Raw genomic sequence first — 11,643 nt, 5'->3', positions numbered from 1 at the left:
TATCCCTATGATGTACTTATGGTGCCTTGTGATAGATAATTAAGCTGTCAGAGGATGAGTGATATTTGACATGCAATAGATATGAAACAAACATATGGACATGGCAAGAAGGAAAAGCAGCAAGAAGGCCTCAGGTTGCGGGCTTTGGCATAGTGAAGACAGAACTCAGGCTCAGGGAACCTGGAGTTGGCCCTGATTCTGCCACTTACTGGTTTTTGACTTTGGGCAAATTATTTAACTTTTCACTTCCCTCATTTGTTAAAGTGAGAACTCTGAACTCAATGCACTCATCCATCCCAACTTTTTGTTGCCTGTTAATTAACTCATTTATGTATTTGGCTGCACCAGGTCTCAGTTGTGGCATTCGAAGTCTCAGTTGTGTCATGTGGGATCTAGTTCCCTGACCAGGGACTGAAACCAGACCCCTTGCATTGGGAGCACAGAGTTTCAGCCGCTGGACTACCAGGGAAGTCCCATTTCAACTATAAGTAGGAATTTTGTTTGTTTAGTATCTAGGAGGTGATGTTGGACCATAAAGAGTAGGCCAAATTTTGGAAACCAGAGCTGCTGGTTCATACACCAAGTATGAATGCAGGATATAATATTTAGATGCGTTGGTGTAATACTGTTGCAAATGTGCCAGCATGTTGCTTGAGAGTATGAGTGAGACCGGGAAGGAAATGTGAGTCGGGGTCATGCTTTGAGAACCTTGGGTACCAGGCCTTGAAGTTAGAAGTGTATTGGAAGCACTGCTAAACTAAACCTTTTTTTAGTATTTATTTATTTGGTTATACCAGGTCTTAGTTGCTCCATGTGGAATCTTTGATCTTTGTTGCAGCATTTGGGATATTTTTTTTTTCTCAATATGGCATTAGAACTCTAATTGCAGCATGTAGGATTTAGTTTCCAGACCAGGGATTGGACCTGAGCCCCCTGCATTGAGAGTGTGGAGTTTTAGCCAATGGATCATCAGGGAAGTCCTCATTGAACTTTTCTGAGCAGGAGAATGACATGCCCAGATCACTCCCCTTGGGAGATTATTTCAGCAAGGAGAATTCTTTAAGGATCACCTGAGGTATGGAGGGGGGTTGGGGCACCACTCTAGAGGTTTAGGCATGAGATCAAAGCAACTGGGGGCATGGGAAAGGAAGGATATGAGACAGTGTCAAGAAGGATGGGAGTATCACATGGAAGGGATGAACCCATGGAAATTCTCCCATATGATTTAATTGGCAAGGCATTGATGTGACAGTTCAGCAGTTTAGTGCAGAGCCATTCATTCTTGGCACGACGTAGGGATCAGAACATTTGTTAGGTGAATTTGGAAACAACAGTTTGAACGGTAGGTGGTAAACTCATAAACTCAGGGGATCAGCCTTTGTTAATAATGGTTGAATTAACAGGTCAGATAAGCAAAGAGAACCCTATCGATTTATTTTAGTTTAGGAATTTGGTAGTTTTAATATTCACTGTGAGTTTGGGGGGATAGCAATATTGAAATTCCTTGTGGTAGAAAAAGGGAGGAAGGTCTTCAAAGGCCTATCACTAGACCCAAATGGAAATGTGGTCTCAGAGAATAATCCTAAGCAAGGATTCTAGAAGGCCCCACACACTTCAAAAACTATTGAAATTCTTCCAAAATTCTACTGTCCCCAGGATATTTATCATCAAATGTCCACATATAACTTTTACAGAGTGTACAGACTGTTTTGAAACTCTTACAGCCAACAGCTTTTGGGAAATTCTTAGAAGTATCATTAGATCTGAAATTTAGAGCTGAGAGTGAGGACCATCATGAGAAAAAAAGCATTACTGTGAAGTATGCTGTCCTCTGGGCTTCCCAGGTGATGCTAGTAGTAAAGAAACTGACAGCCAACACAGATAGACGTAAGACACTCGTTCGATCCCTGGGTTAGGAAGATCCCTCGGAGGAGGGCATGGCAACCCACTCTAGTATTCTTCCCTGGAGAATCCCATGGACAGAGGAGCCTAGAGGCTGCAGTCCATAAGGTCACACGACTGAAGCAACTTAGCATGCATGCACGCACACACATGCTCTACTTTAAGAAAGATGCCCATTGGAATTTTCACGGCCATTCTATTACAGACTTATTTCTTCAGCAAATATTTGAGTGTCTACTGTGGTAGGTCTGTGCAAACTTCGGGGATGTAACGGAAAACAAACTAAATAGAGCTCCCACCTTCATATTACTTAGAAGGCTGTAGTCTTCCCATGAATATTCAACAACACGCCTAAATACGTCTGTAACTACAAGCAGTTCAAAGTTCTCTGGAGGGAAGGGTATGATGCGAGAAGAAAGGGACATCAACATCCAAAATGTATGAATCTCGCCACCCCATTCTCACTGCAACCCCCCCCCCTTTACTTTTGCCTCCTGCTTTTTTCCTTCTAGTTTTATTGAGATGTGATTGATACCAGCACTGTATAAGCTTCAAGTGTATAGCATAATGACTTGAATGACATACATCATGAAATGATGACCGAAATAAGTTTAGTGAACATCCATCATCTCTCCTAGATATAAAATGAAGGGAACTTCCTTTATTAATGTGAAGAACACCACACCAGTGATTCTTGGCAGGCTCCTTCCCGGGAAACATTCACTTCAATTCACTTAAAAAGCACAAACTCTACATTGCATTTATTTTTTCTGTAGAACCATCTCCTAACATAAGCTTTTGGGTTCATAGTTTGCATATATAAAATTTGCAGCCAATTTTAAGGGCCCACCTTTTGGTAAGTGATTAATGATTGATGGACAAACTGCTTACATAGCAAAATGAATTTGTCTTCTGTCCCATGATACCTGCTTTTCTGTGAGGATCTGGTCCACCTCCCTAGCTCAGCCCATCCACTTTCTCTGATCATACTGCTGAATCTTGCCATTATCCCAGACTGTCCCAGCTCCATGATTTTAATCTCCAGCGTCCCATTCTCAGACTGTTCCTCAGCTTTGGGAGTGGTTCCCAGCTCCAGCAATGGTTAGCGCTCTCCCCAACCCCAGACCGTCATTCCTTTGATCTTCTCACCTTTCCATCATCATCACACTCTCCTGTGTCCTCTCCTCCCTCCTTATCATGGCTTTTCAGAGTCTCTCCCTTGCCTACACCCTCCGCTTTCTGACCCTGGTTCCCTCCATCACATCCACCTGCAAAACCCCAGCTCTGCCCCCTTAGGCCGACCGAGGCTAGAGGGAAAGCCACAGCCATGCTGACTGGCCTTGCTTTAAATTCATGACCACTAACCTCAAACAGGCACTTAATAGCGCTGCCTGGCAAATTTGCTCTCAAACTCTTCCTCAGAAGAGAACCATCATCTCATGTCTGCTCCTCTCTCTCTTTCAACCTCCAGCATCTCTTCCGCCCTCACCAATTCTCAGAAAGTAGGGTCTGTGGCTATTTCACCAAGATAAGAGAAGCAGAGACAAGAGAACATCCCTGTGTTTCCAGCTCTGCAGTCACCAGCCCGTCTGTAGCTGGCTTCACACACTGCCTTCCTTCCCCTGCTAGCTTCTCCCCGCTTCAGCACGGAGGCTCCTGGCTCTTCCGTGAAAGGGGAAAGAAGACTCAGCGTCAGGGTCCTTTGCACTTAGAAACTCTTGCTGCAAATCCCATGGTAGGCTCCCTCTTCCTTTAGGACTTTTTGACAGGAAGGTTTTTCCCCCTCCATGGACATAGCCGGGCTTCGCAGGTGGCGCTAATGGTAAAGAATCCGCCTGCCAAGCTAGGAGACAACGCAGGTTCGATCACTGAGTAGGGAAGATTTGCTGGAGGAGGCCATGGCAACCCACTCCAGTATTCTTGCTAGGAACATCCCATGGACAGAGAAGACTGGTAAGCATTCTTGCAGATTGATTCATTCACTCATTCCTTTCCCCAACAGTGTCAGGCTCTGCTCTAGGCACAGCGGGTACAGCGATGAATAGACACAAAATCCTGCAGTTTTGGTGAGGGAAATACTTAGGTAGTGATAAGTGAAGTGTCCTCGCCAAGCAGGGAACGAGGATACAAAGTGTATGTATTTGGTGGAGATGTGGTAGGGGTGGGGTGAGATTTTAAAGTTGACCAGGGTAGGCCCCATTGAAAGAGGAATGTTTAAGTGAAGATGGGAGAGAGGTGAGGGAGACTCTCGTGTGCGCATCTGAGGGAAGGGCTTTCTGGGGAGAAAGCAGCTCGTGCAAAGGTCCTGAGGTGTGAGTGTAGCCTGGTTGATTCCAAGACTTGTGAGAAGATCACGGTGACTCAAGGAAGGAGCAAGAGATAGAGCAGGAGCACAGGTAAGGATAGTAAAGGGAAGCAGGAAGGAAAGTTCATGAAGGGCCTTCTCCACATTGTGAGAACTTTTGAGTGAAATCGGGAGTCAAGGGAACATTTGGGAGCATACAATGATATCAAGGCAACCCACATTCAAGTTTTCACAACTGTCTGAATAAGGTCCTTTTAAAAACAGTTCAATTTTCTATTTCCATTGAAAGAAATACCTGGCAACCTGGGGCAAAATCAAATTTCATAGCATGTGTGGACATGAGTTTGGGTAAACTCCGGGAGCTGGTGATGGACAGGGAGGTCTGGAGTCCTGCAGTCCATGGGGTCGCAAAGAGTCGGACATGACTGAACGACTGAACTGAACTGAACCGTGCTATTAGTAATTATCATTTGGGGCTACTAGGCTGGAGAGGGCGATGGCACCCCACTCCAGTACTCTTGCCTGGAGGGCTGCGGTCCATGGGGTCACTTAGGGTCAGACACGACTGAGCGACTTCGCTTTCACTTTTCACTTTCATGCATTGGAGAAGGAAATGGCAACCCACTCCAGTGTTCTTGCCTGGAGAATCCCAGGGACCGGGGAGCCTGGTGGGCTGCCGTCTATGGGGTTGCACAGAGTCGGACATGACTGAATCGACTTAGCAGCAGCAGCAGGCTGTGCTGGGAAAGGTCATCTATAGGTTAAAAAAATTAACAGCTCTATGTCTTTTTCAAGCTTTCCCCCAGAATCCAGGATCCACACATGGGTTAATCATCAGGTCTTTTTAAAAAACAGCTTTATTGAAATAAAATGGACATGTCATATAAGTTGCCCACTTAAAGTGTACTGTTCAACGAGCTTTAGTATATTTGTATAGAGTTGAGCAATGATGATCACAGTCTAATTTCATTTTATTTATTCATTTATTTTGGCTGCACTGGGTCTTAGTTGCAATATGTGTGCTAAGTCGATTCAGTTGTGTCTGACTCTGTGACCCTATGGACTGTAGCCCGCCAGGCTCCTGTGTCCATGGGATTCTCCAGGCAAGAATACTGGAGTGGGGTGTCATCCCTTCTTCCAGGGGATCTTCCCAACCCAGGGATGGAACCCATGTCTCCTGCATTGACAGGTGGATTCTTTACCTCTAGCGCCACCTGGGAAGCAGTTGCAGTACGCAGGATCTTCATTTGAGGCATGTCGGATCTAGTTCCCTGACCAGGGCTTGAACCCTGGTCCCCTGCTTTGCGAGCATGGAATAGCAGCCATTGGACCACCAGGGAAGACCCAGACTAATTTTAGAACATTTTTGTCACCCCCTAAAGAAACTCCATAACCTTTGGTTATCACACCCTACCCTCAGCCCTTCCATTCCCCCCAAACATAGGCAACTATCATTCTACCTTCCAACAGGTGTGCCTGTCCTGGATATTTTGTATAAATGGAAGGTTACAATCTGTGGTCTTTTGTGTCTGGCTTCTTTCACTTAGCATAGTGTTTTCAAGTTTCATCCATGTAGCTTGTGTCAGTGCTTCCTTCCTTTTTATGACTGATGGGGAAACAGTGGAAACAGTGTCAGACTTTATTTTGGGGGGCTTTAAAATCACTGCAGATGGTAATTGCAGCCATGAAATTAAAAGACGCTTACTTCTTGGAAGGAAAGTTATGACCAACCTAGATAGCATATTCAAAAGCAGAGACATTATTTTGCCAACAAAGGTCCGTCTAGTCAAGGCTATGGTTTTTCCAGCAGTCATGTATGGATGCGAAAGTTGGACTGTGAAGAAAGCTGAGCGCCAAAGAATTGATCCTTTTGAACTGTGGTGTTGGAGAAGACTCTTGAGAGTCCCTTGGACTGCAAGGAGATCCAACCAGTCCATTCTAAAGGAGATCAGTCCTGGGTGTTCTTTGGAAGGACTGATGCTGAAGCTGAAACTCCAATACTTTGGCCACCTCATGTGAAGAGCTGACTCATTGGAAAAGACTCTGATGCTGGGAGGGATTGGGGGCAGGAGGAGAAGGGGACGACAGAGGATGAGATAGCTGGATGGCATCACCAACGTGAAGGACATGAGTTTGGGTGAACTCTGGGAGTTGGTGATGGACAGGGAGACCAGGCATGCTGCAATTCATGGGGTTGCCAGAGTCGGACACGACTGAGCGATTGAACTGAACTGAATGTTCCATTATATGGATATAGCATACTCTCTTTATCAAAGGAGGGTTTGAGCAGAGGAATGACCTGATCAGAGTGGCATTTAACACGGCTCACTCCACCTATTGTTTCACGGAGTAGACAATGAAGAATTGTGTCAAATGTTGATTTTAGGGAAACTAAGACAAGCCCCAAGAATTGATCTATAACTGCTCAAATCATTTAATGAACAAATTAGCATAAATAGTGTGACTGTGTATAAACAGGGTTTACATATTTTGAGGGACTTGTTGCATTTCCTTTGAATAATTAAACATGGAATGCAGAAATAATAAAATAGCTAATAAGAATTTTAAATGAATGTGCACATGTAAAAGTACATGAACAATTTGAGAGTACCATTAATTTTCTAAAAATACTGGTGGTAATGGTTCTTTTGGTACACGTGAAGTTTATTCCTCAGAATAATTATTCGCCTCTAAACATAACTCAGCATTATGGTAATTATCCAAGATTTCGTGCCAGCTTACAGAGAGCTGGCCAAGAGAAAAATTAAATCTTACAAAAAGACACTGTCAATGTCTATGCAGATCAGGTTGCTGGGAGTTCGTTTTATTTGGGGAAGTTCATGTCATTTGAAAGACTTAGAAACTGGATGGAAAAATTGTAAAGTTCTATTGTGGCATTTGTCATCTGGAGCAACGAGGTAACCAACTGGCATCATTAGATCCCGAACTGGCATAAAACACACGTATTGATTGATTCAAGGTTTGGTATAAACACAGGCAATAGTCATTAGGTTATCCAGTTCTGGGTACGAGCAACTTCTGGGGCTTGCAAATCACTGAGTAAGTGAGGGGCAAGGAAAATTAGACAGTAAAAAGGCGAAGCTCGAAAGGTAATTGTCAAAATGCACTCCGCGTTTCCATTGCGGTTCGGTGGGCACGGTGGGAGTGTGGATGAACATTTTGGAAATAAACACTGAAAGCGAAACTTCACCGGCAGGTAAGGCGCAAGTCCGCTCCCCCTGGACTCAAGGAGGCAGGGGCAGTAGTGTTTTCTCCTTGGAACAAGCGGGGCGTGGGGCTGGAGGCGGGGGAGGCGGCGCGGGCCCAACGCTCGCGCCGGCAGGGCCGGGAATTTGGAGAGGATCCCTGGTCGGGCGGCGGCGGCGCGCGGGTGCGCGTGTGAGCGAGCGAGCAGGCGGGCGGGCGAGTGCGCCGAGTATTGGCAGCCGAGGAGTGGAGGCTGGGCGGCTCCGACTCCCTGACGCCAGCGCGACCAGATCAATCCAGGCTCCGGGAGCGAGCGAGCGGGCGAGCGAGCGAGCGAGCGGGCGGGCGGGAGGAGGAAGGAGAGGCCGAGCCGCTGAGCCCGGGCCGAGGCTCGGGGAGGGACCCTGCGAGCGCAGCGCGGCGCAGCGCCCGGCCGCCCGGACCGGGGCCGCGGGGGACCCGGCTCGCCCGGCCAACTCGTGCGCCCGCGCGGATGGGCGCGCAGCCAACTCGGTAAAACGAAATAGACCCGAACCCAACTTTCCTCTCCGTCGCGTCCCCGCCCTCCCCTCGGCGCCCCGGTTTTCCAGCGCCGCCGCCGCCGCCTCGGGCTGGGGCGGGCCGGGTGGCCGCGACGGAGCGCGGGGCCGGTGGCGCGGGCTGCGGCGGGGAGGGGGTCTCTTCCCCGCGTGGGGCGGATCGGGGGACCCCCACCCCCGCCCATGATGGCGCCTCCCGGCCGCTCTAAAGGAGCAAACCTGCCACCTTTTGCCCTCGGCGCCGGACCAGCCGGGCAGGGCTCGGGCCGCGGTGCCCCTCGCGTCTTTGTTGGGTCTGCGGTGGGGAACCGGGCTCCCGGGCTCCCGGCCCTGGCTGCGCCCGGCCCTCCGCTGCCACCCTCCCCCTCCGCCCGTTTCCCTTTCCCTTCCTGCAGCCGGGCCTGGGCGGTCGGCGCGGCCCGCGGGCCCATTGTGTCCCGCGCCGGCCCGGGCGACCCCTGCGGGAGTCGGAGGGCGGCCGCCGGTGCTGCCCTTTCCGCGGAGCCGGGCTCGCGCCAGGGGGACACCCGGTGCCCTGGGTCCCTCCGCGTGCGGGGCGGGTTCCCTCCTCTGCCCCCACCAGCCTCTTGGGGGTCGAGGTCAAGGAAAGTTCGCACCGAAATTCCCTCTAATTTATTCAAAGGTCTGGCGGCGGCGGCGGCGTGTTAATTTTTTTTTTTCTCTTCCGCCTACCCCCCCTCCCCCCCGCCGAGTCGCAGTGTCGTCTCATTCCTTTCCCTTTCCCGGATTCGATTGCCTCACTGCATGTGTGTTTGTGAGTTCGCGGTGCAACAACTGTTCATTTACTCTGCGCTCGGTCTTTGTTAAGTGTTTCTCGGGGTTGTTGCTGCGGGAAGGTGGGGGTGGTGGGTGTGAAAGAGATGTGGGCTTCTTTTTCTAGTTGATTAATATATATATATATTTATATATGAAGGCTTCCAGGGAGAGCGTTTTCTTGATGTACTTTGGGAAGGGCGGGGGAACCGATGCCTGCAGGATCTTACAACTACAGTAGCTGCGGCTTTTGTTTATTTTGCGGCGCGGACGTTGTTTCCATGCACTTTGCAAGATCGCCGGTAAGGCACTTCCCTTTCTGAAAATCCGGGCGCGTCTCCCAACCATCTCCCGAGAAAGCATCGTTGTCGTAAGGGCTGTGACAACCGGCCGCTTGTTTGTTTCCCCTGAGGGTCTCTTGCCGTTGTAGCTGAAGTTTCTTGAGTAGGTGGAATGACACAGAAGTTGCCTGATTTCTCGGTGTGCTGTTCTGCTGCTGAAACTTTGAGCACGCCGCTCAATCGCAGAATGCCTTGATTTCAGAACATTTCTCGCTCTCGTGGCCTGCCGTGGATAGCGTGCTTACATTCAGGAACACAATGAGAAAACTGTTCTCTGCGCTGTGTTGATTTTTCTTGTTTCTGATTACCGCCTGATGCTTTATTGGAGGTAGGAGAGCTGTACTGGAGCCACAATTGAAAAAGAATCAGGCCCGAATCAATGTTCACGGCCCCGCGATTTTTCAGTGGTATAAATATTTTGCATCAGTGTTATTCTGTTGGAGGGGCCAGGCCTGAATATGCTGTAACTGATTTAAGTGTTTGTGCTCTCCTCTCCCTCTGTCCTTCCCATTTGCAGTTATTTGATATTTCTGTGCAGGTGGTGTACATTTGTGCACTATTGCAATTCTTTAGGAAACTGTAACCAGGGTTTGGGAGATGGTTTTCTAGAGGTGGGTGATGCCAAAGCCTCTGGAGGATCCGGGCAGGATCGGGTTTCTTCTGAGGGTAGGGATTTGTCCTTGATTTAGTTTTGACCGCTCCAGCCATAGGTATGTAACGAAATACAATTTTCCTTTTTTCAGTGTCCTTTGGTGTTATACCCCTGAAGAGCTGATGACCTTTGCATTTTAGAGAAGTGACAATTTTTAGGCCATTTAAAATGTTAACTTATACCTCTTGGAATTCAGTTTTCTACTGAGCTCAATGAAGCATTAAAAGGAAGTGTCTCATTTTTCCAAATACATTTATTAGTTGAAAACTAAATTGCAGTTTGTAATTTTGATTTCTAGTAATTCTGGGTTTAATAACTTGGTTAGATTGGAAAAAGAATAAACTTGAGTGTAATTAGATGAGTATATTTAAGCTGCAGTCGCCGCCATAATCAAGGCCAAGTTGTGTGTGTATAAAAGATCTCATTTGTGTAGTCTTACAAGGCTAATGGAGGCATCATTGAGGCTTTATAAATAATGTAAGTTGTGTATAATGTAGAGTCTCCAGAGACGGCACAGAAAGCATCATTACCAGCCTTTTCAACCTGCTTGAGATCTTAAATTGATTTACAGCACTGAACTGGTGCAAAATGATACATCAGGATGACATGGGGTCAGCCTGTAAAAGTCTATGATGTCAGCCTATTAGTTCAGTCATCATAATTAAACCATATTACAGGGGCAGCTGAGCAGGAGTCTGGCGTTATCCTTCAGATATGGGTGGTACATGGATTCTGTTTATAGCGGAAATGCGGAACTGGTGAGGAACGCTCATATTTCTGGAAGAGAAGAAAGGCTTCCAGAACTCTGAGTTTCTGAAAAGAATTGAAGATAAATTAAGGGATGTTAAGTCTGCGTTAAGTAGCTTTCCATTTGGTAGTGGACAAGCAGATGCTTTGGGGATGCTGATAAGGACCTTTGCAGCTTTGATCCCTGCACTGAATCATGCTTCATGTGAGCTTGAATTTAACTTGGCCTTAGGGACCTTCTAAAATATCAGAGGACCACATACTTCGCATCTCTGATCCTTAACATGGAGTTGCACTATACTGATGTATCTGCTGATACGTTATTTCTTGAACTAATCAGTTACCAGCTCTCTATTGAAAACAGACACTAATATTTGAATTGAACATATGAACAGTTCAGGAAAAAAAGATCCTTATTTTTTGCTTAAATTTCTGGCACTCCTTATTCAGTGTATCTGTCATCTGGGGATGACAATCTGGTAGCCATATTGTGCTGTCCAATCTGGTAGCCATAACCACATGTGGGTATTTAAATTGAAATTAATTAAAATGAAATAAAAATTCATCTTCCCAGCAGCACTAGCCACATTTCAAATGCTCACTAGTGTGGCTTGTGGCTACCACATTGCACAAGGTATGCACAGAATGTTCGAATCGTCACAGATGGACAGTGTTGGGCACTGCTCCTCTAGAACCTTCGCCTCCTCATCCTTGCTTTCTACTCATCTTTCAGCTGCTACTCTGCCTGTTACGTCTATGGATGAGTTTGTGGGGTCAGAGACAAAGAGCTACATCACTTAATTTTGCTGTTTACTAGTTGCTTTTGTTAAAAAAAGCTTGGAAGTAACCATTGAAGCTGCTGCATAAAATGAGGTTGACTTTTTCTGTGGATCCTATTTATCATTGGTGTCATGGACTCTGATTTGGAGCTTTGGGTAGGAGAAATAATAGTAGCTGATTTCCGCCCCCCACCCCCCGGGTTTTTACCATATCCTTGTCTTTAACACTCATATCTCGTTTAAGCCTCAAAACTTGCCTAAATACTGTTGTCACATTTTACAGGTAAGGAAACTGAGTTCAGAGCAATTCATTGTCTTGCCTCAGGCTACGTACCTAGTGGTTATATTCTTCGCAGTGATATGAACAAGGCAGCCTCACTCTAGAGTCTGTCTTTTT

General features: G+C 47.1%; 1 protein-coding gene across 4 annotated transcripts in view; it reads left to right on the top strand.

The window, feature by feature from the left end:
* Positions 1-7,837: 7,837 nt before the first annotated feature.
* The window catches only part of SMAD1 (SMAD family member 1), an 83,719-nt gene continuing 79,913 nt past the window's right edge, over positions 7,838-11,643 (top strand). The window contains exon 1 of one of the 4 annotated variants that reach the window (XM_061384080.1): positions 7,838-7,927. The gene's annotated coding sequence lies outside the window, so the exon portion shown is untranslated. Of the gene's footprint in view, positions 7,928-8,673; positions 8,729-8,942; positions 9,030-11,643 lie in introns of those variants that run through there. The other 3 variants (XM_061384081.1, XM_061384079.1, XM_061384083.1) reach the window with 3 other exon arrangements.

Source organism: Bos javanicus, chromosome 17 (assembly GCF_032452875.1).
Source record: "Bos javanicus breed banteng chromosome 17, ARS-OSU_banteng_1.0, whole genome shotgun sequence".
Lineage (NCBI taxonomy): Eukaryota > Metazoa > Chordata > Mammalia > Artiodactyla > Bovidae > Bos > Bos javanicus.
This window is presented reverse-complemented; position numbering and strand designations above follow the sequence as displayed.